Source organism: Gossypium arboreum, chromosome 5 (genome assembly GCF_025698485.1).
Source record: "Gossypium arboreum isolate Shixiya-1 chromosome 5, ASM2569848v2, whole genome shotgun sequence".
In the NCBI taxonomy this organism is placed as follows: domain Eukaryota; kingdom Viridiplantae; phylum Streptophyta; class Magnoliopsida; order Malvales; family Malvaceae; genus Gossypium; species Gossypium arboreum.
This window is the reverse complement of record NC_069074.1, coordinates 37,648,064-37,654,743: the sequence shown is the minus strand read 5'-3', so window position 1 is coordinate 37,654,743 and position 6,680 is coordinate 37,648,064. Positions and strand designations below refer to the sequence as shown.

Here is a 6,680-nt window from a genome sequence, read left to right as displayed (position 1 = left end):
CTTTATTTAATAAGTGTTGCTCTTAATTAAACTAGTTGCTGAAATAAATGATGTATAAGTGTTAGTTCATTTATTTAAGTTAGTTGTTAATTTGTTTTAAGCTTAATAATTGAATAAATGTGTAGGTTGCATGTGTTAATTGCAGGTGACTTTCCAGCTCACATCCATTACATTTAAAGGCTGTTATACATTCAAAAAGGTCACTTTTCAAGATATTTCAGTTACAAAAGAGGGAGCTGTTACAAAGAGGCTTTATACATCATTAAGAAGTTGTTTTATCAATTAAAGGAGAGCATTATTCTTCTTTAAATTGGGCAGCATCTTTGTTTCATCTTTCATAACCGTTTGCTTCATGAATAATTACTACATGCATTCAATTTTCCATCAAAGAAGCTGGTGACTATTCAGCTAACCAAAGGACACTTCAAGAGTCACTTTTCAAGCATTCAAGGTCAATTATGTAGCTGAATTGAAGTGTATTAAATGGTGGAGTTATTTAGTTCAAGAATTCCAAGAGACTTAAGCTTTATTTCAGCTTTTAAGATGTGACCATTTAGCTAGCCTTTTCCTAGCCTTTTAAATATGTGTGTAATCATCCTTTTGGAGGAAGAACTTTTTGGAATATTTTTGTTAATGATATACTGCCAAATTTGTGAGGCAAACTTTTCTCTGTTTTCATTCAAAGATTTGTTGGCTACCTAGTGTTCTAGTTGTGTCATCCATTTTTTTTGTTGAAAACTGAACTTATCACTACTCGTAGTGTGGCGTTCAAACATACCGAGGTTCCTATCTTGCTAGATAGTGGGTCGAGGTCACCTTAACCACTCTTAAACCGAACTAAAGGGCTTATAAGCAATGGGTCATTACCAAATCGGTATTGGTTCTTGTTTGCACTTTTGGTTCAATCCATTTTCTTTTCTTACCATTTCGAACTAAAATAAGTTCCTTCTTTCACATCTTACCCTTTTTCATACATATTCTTAAACCAACTACTAATTTGTCAAACAACTTCATTCCATACCAATTTCACTAAACTAAATTGTCAATTACTTCTCGTAGACGATCGGGCATTTTTTATACGACTCGACTCACCCCGAGGTAGATCATATCATTTGGTATCAGAGCTAAAAAAACAAGGAGTACGAGCATTCGAAATTACTCCCGGAATAGTCTGTGACTCAAGTAAAATTCAAAAAAAAAGTTTCAAAAAAAATACGAAAAAAATTCAAAAAAATATGAGTATGAGTGCCATTCAAATTTTCTTGTGAGTGACTAATGAGGTTTGTGGTGAGGTATTCATTTTCTGTTTTGGTTTATTCACTTTTCTTTTCATCTATTAATCATGTCTCGAGAAGAGTTTTCACCCTTTGAATTTCAATATTTTTTGAAAGAGATGGAGTGCATGCTCGATCAAAAAATCAAGCCTATCCAAGAAAAGCTAGACCATCGAGCAAGACTTCAACGAAAGCAAATTGTTCCAAGCCAAAAGACGGAGTCTAGATCATCACGGAGACACACTTCCGATGATTATGCGAGAAAAGATTTCTATTGTGATTCCTATTTGTCATCGACTTCGAGACCAAAAGATTTAAATCGAGATTTCTTTTTGTCAAGGAATTCAAGACGACGAGAGTCTGACCTCGATTTTGAACACATCCAATATGACATCCGAAGAGATAGGCATACCTCTTTCCGATCTTCAAAGAAATCCTACTCGGAGTATTTTTCAAGAAGCATTGATCAAGATTCTAATGCAAATAATTTTCCTTCTTTTGAACAAAATCATTGTTTTCATGATTCTTTTGTATCTTCTAGTAAAAAGAAAATGAGAAAAGCAAAAGAAATAAAAGAGAGGCAAGAGGCGAGTAAGAGAGAAAGTGAGAGATTCTTGAAAGAGATCAAGAAAGTCATTGAAAAAGTCGTTGAAAAAGAAAAAGAACAAAGAGAGAGTGAAAGAAAAGAGAGGCAAAAGATGATCATGAGAGAAAACGAGTGGATTCTAAAAGAAATCGAGAGAAGCGAAAAAGAAGTCGAAAAAGAAAAAGAGTGTGTAATAGCCCAAATTTGACCGGGCCTTGAAACCAAAAAGAAACACAAAAAATAAATAAATAAATAATTGTTTTTATAACAGTCCATTTACATTGGCCCACTGTTGCTACCCAAAACCCCAAAGCAGTCCCGTAGCCCAAATACAAAAGCCACCACCCAGCAAACCTAGACCTAAACAGACTCAGGACTAAAGTGGCCCAACTGGCCCAACTCATTACACCCAGGCATAAAACCCTAGGTTTTCTGCCTATTCCTTCTGGCGCCGCAACGTCTTCTGGAAACTTCGGGGAGCGACTATCCAGTTCCCCGAATTAAGACGGTCATCAATGCTCTATCTATCAGCGCTGTGACCCTTCAACTTCGCCACCATGCGTCGCACCACCATCAGCGCGCGAATCACGTCGGGATCATCATGCGTCACAATCCAGTACTAGCCCCATCAGCACGTGGTCAGGGGTGCTTGAACGAAATCTTCGCGATTCACCTGCAAGAAAAGGAAAAAAATTAAAGCAAAGAGATTAGAATAGGGTTTGGAAAGAAATCTTTCGATTTCTTTCCAAAATAGGAAGTGGAATAAGGCTATAAAGCCATTCCTCAAATCTGTAAAAGAAAAAAAATACACACAGAGTCATAGGAAAATACACCACAAAAGATATTGTACATCAATTTTTTTGAATAATATATCAGAAGGATTTCGAGAGAAACAAAGGTGAATCATTACTCTTTTTCTGTTTTTACCTTTTTTTTTACAAATAAATGATATGTTTAATAGACAGAGGAAGAAAATACCTTAAGAATCGCCCTGAAAAGCGAAGCTTTTCAAGTTCCGACCGTCGTGTGGGGCGGAGTCGGTGACAGCACGTGGATATGAATGCGGAGGTCCGATGAACAGAGCCGGTCGGCCTAGGGCCGGAGCTCAAAGGACTTGGGAACCGTTTCAGAGAGTTTTTTTTCTTTTTTTTTCAGAACAGGTTTCAAATGATCCAAAAGCTAAAAATTGGCTTATATAGCCTTAACAAAACGACACCGTTTTGGCTTAAGTTAATAAGCCTAAAAACGACGTCGTTCAAAAGCTTCAGGATCCGCGCGTTGACCCGATTACCTGGGGAGGATCAGCATATTTTTGGAAATGGATTAATTATCCAATCGATCCTTATACCTTGTTTGTGTTTACAATTAAGTTTTATTTTATTTATGATCTGACCCTAATATCTTATCTCAGTTGTGATTTAATCCTTGAAATAACTGCTTCAAGTCTAAGTTTAAAACGCAATCGTTTTGGGAATAGGGAAATTTTCCCAATGAGTCCCTTTTATTCTGCGCGCGTTTTAATTAAGGCCTTAATTCAGTTTTATTTCTTTTAAATTCCCCCTATAATTTTGCTGAACTTTAAATTTAGCCCTATGTTTATTTTTTGTATATATATATTTTTTATATTGATATTTTTACCTTACTTTTATATTATATATTATAAGATCATTGTATTATATATATTATTATTATTTATTATATCTTATTTTTCACAATTTATTATTATTATTTTATATCATTTTATTATATATTATTATATTATATATTTATTTAATTATTTATATATATTGTTTTTACATATTACTTCCATTATTTTATATTATATCTATTATATTTCTTATTTCCTATATATTTCAAGTATATGTTATTTTATAATATTTATACATTTTCATTTTATTCTATATTTTTATTTTTATGTATATTATGTATATCATATATTATCTATTACATTATTTATGTTTATATTATTCATTATATTATTTAAATTTTTAAAATTTGTAAGTTAAATTATATTTTTAACTCATATTATTCACATATTAAATTATTAATTATCTATTTATTATGTATTATTTATTTTAAAATGATATTTTTATATTCTTTTACATACTTTTATTTTATATTTTTTAACCCAAAGATATTTTATATATAATTATTATAAATATTTTGTTATTATATTTTATATATTGTATAGCAAATATTATTTTAAAATTATCATTAAATATTATGTCTTTATTTGTGTTATATATCTTGTTAGTTATAATTCATTTCATTTTCTTGTTATATATATTGTATGTATTATGTGTTATTTTATATTTATTATTTGATATTACATTTCGTGAACATGTACATTGATATTGTATTACTCTTTTTGTATATCATGCATCATTTATATGATTAAATATATGTTGAATTATATGTTTAAGGATTTTTACTGTTTCTTCTTTAATATGTATTCCGTTTTATGTATATTTTATTTAAAATTGTCATGTTTTATGTCTTATATATGTATGACATTTATGTTATTGTTATTATGCTTTTATTTACCTATTTCTATAATATGCTATTGTGTATGTTACGTTTTATTATGTTAACGCGCTCCTTCATGCATCGGTTTTAAAAATAAGACTTCAAGGATTTCAAAGAATATAAAGGCAATGCTTGGTGTTTGGAAATTTCGAGAAAGTAGTGCCCTAACTTATTGAGTTGCCACTTTTCTCGTTGAATTCGAATAATTAAGTACCCTTCTAAGTTTTTTTTAAAGGTTTTCTAAATGCAAGCCACTATCTTGGAATTTCAAAGCAATATGTCCTAACTTATTGGATATAGCGTTTTGCTGTTTCGAGATAGGAATTTCAAAAAAGGTTAACTTATTGTCAATACTTTGACACAAGTGAATCTCAATTTTCAAAATCAAAGTATTTTAAAGAGGATTACATCTTAAAATTTTTTTAAATTTCCGACATTAAGGACATTTGATAATCAATTAGGTACCAATTTTTGGGCGTCACGAGGGTGCTAATCCTTCCTCGTACGTAACCGACTCCCGAACCCGTTCTTTTATTTCGTGGAGCAAAACTAATGATTTTAAAACAAAATGTTTTAAAGGTGATCCAATCACACCTAAAAAGATTGGTGGCGACTCCTGTTTTCGTTTTTTAAAATCGATTCCCATTTTCCAAAACTCGATTTGAAAATTGGTTTCGACAGCTTGGTGACTCCACTGGGGAATAATATGAGAGTCAACCCGTATAATTGATTACCTCTTGTCTTAATGCCGGAAATTAAAAATTTTAAAATTTAATCCCCCTTGCATTACATGTGTTTGTATTATTGCATGTGTTGCTATATTATGATACGCATTGCATTTGCATGACCGTTGTGGTCATACCCTTAAGTAGGAGTGAGAAACTACGCCTTTGTGAGGTTCTCACCTCCGTGTAGGATAGTGGATCACTTTCGGAATACATTCGTACTTATGGTTTCGTGAGATTTTCATTTCCGTGTATCCATAAGGAAATGTATTCCCCTGAACCGAACTCGATTCAAATGAGCCTATAATGGGTGAGAATCGAGGAATCTGCTGGTTCGGGTACCTCAAACTTTAGAACAAACCCCATACCGAAAGACCGTATGAGCCCAACTTAGTTAGGTTTAAACTTTAGACATTACCCTTATAAGTTATCGTTGAAATTCATTGATATCATGTGATACTGACTATCTCTTTTCTTTTGCTTGCATGTCATTTTGCATTTACAAAGATATCGTTTCACGATCAGTTTCTAAGTTAGGAAGTTTTATTATGGAGAACAGACTTCTTGATAAAGTGGAAGGCAATGCTAATGTCCATAAATGGTCTGAGCAAACTCAACTAGAAAAGGGAGATAATATAGCTGAGGAATACGTATCGGAGTTGTCAGATTACACTCGTATTAGTGTCACGCAGAATAATCTCCAGAAGCTTAAGGCAATTTGGGATCAGTGGGGCAAAGAGACTAAGCAGTTATTCTACGGTAACTATGGAGACTTACCTTACTTGCTTGATGTTTAGATAGACGAGCACTTATTCCGAGCCCTTGCTCAGTTTTGGAACCCGGCGTATAGTTGCTTCACTTTTGGGGAAATAGACATGGTACCTACTGTAGAGGAGTACACTGCTTTGCTTCGTTGTCCCCGGTTTCAGAATGATAGGATCTATTCCCGAGCTCCTTGTGTCCCTACCTTTTGGAAGAAATTGATGATTATTACGGGGATGAGCGAGCAGTGGGCCATGGCCTGAACTAAGGAAAAGGGTGAGTGCAAGTGCAATTCATGGGACACTTTGAAAGATTTGATTCTGACACACCCTGATGAGACGAAAAAGGTAGATGTTTTTGCCTTAAGTTTATATAGATTGATGGTTTTCCCTAGGGCTTTGGGATATGTGGATGAGGCAACCACGGATCTTTTTCATCGACTCAGTAAAAAGATCACTTCTATCCCTGCAATTCTGGAAGAAACATTCAGGTCTTTAGGTGCATGTAGGAGGGCTGGTGCTGGCAGGTTTATAGGATGTGCTCAGTTACTTTTGGCTTGGTTCTACAGTCATTTCAGTTGATAGATAGGGTGGTTTGTTGGGTTTTCTTCGAGGATTATTCACCGTTGAAAGATATAGTAGCTTCAGCTAGGAGAGTTGATGTTCCAGAAGAAAATTGGATGGCGCTACTTCAGAACCTTCAGTCGAAAGATGTCGAGTGGAGGGCTCCATGGATGATGCCTGGTGAGGTTCTTTACCGATGCGGCAGTTTTGATTAGGTACCCTTATTGGGAATTTAGGGTGCCAT

At 33.7% G+C, this 6,680-nt stretch overlaps 1 long non-coding RNA gene across 1 annotated transcript; it reads right to left on the bottom strand.

Moving 5' to 3' along the window:
• Nucleotides 1-2,287: 2,287 nt before the first annotated feature.
• Nucleotides 2,288-3,019, bottom strand: LOC128292974 (uncharacterized). The gene is made up of 2 exons (XR_008282977.1): nucleotides 2,839-3,019; nucleotides 2,288-2,533 (listed from the first exon to the last, which is right to left on the bottom strand). It is a non-coding gene; the product is annotated as an uncharacterized LOC128292974 (long non-coding RNA).
• Between the last annotated feature and the right edge of the window lie 3,661 nt (nucleotides 3,020-6,680).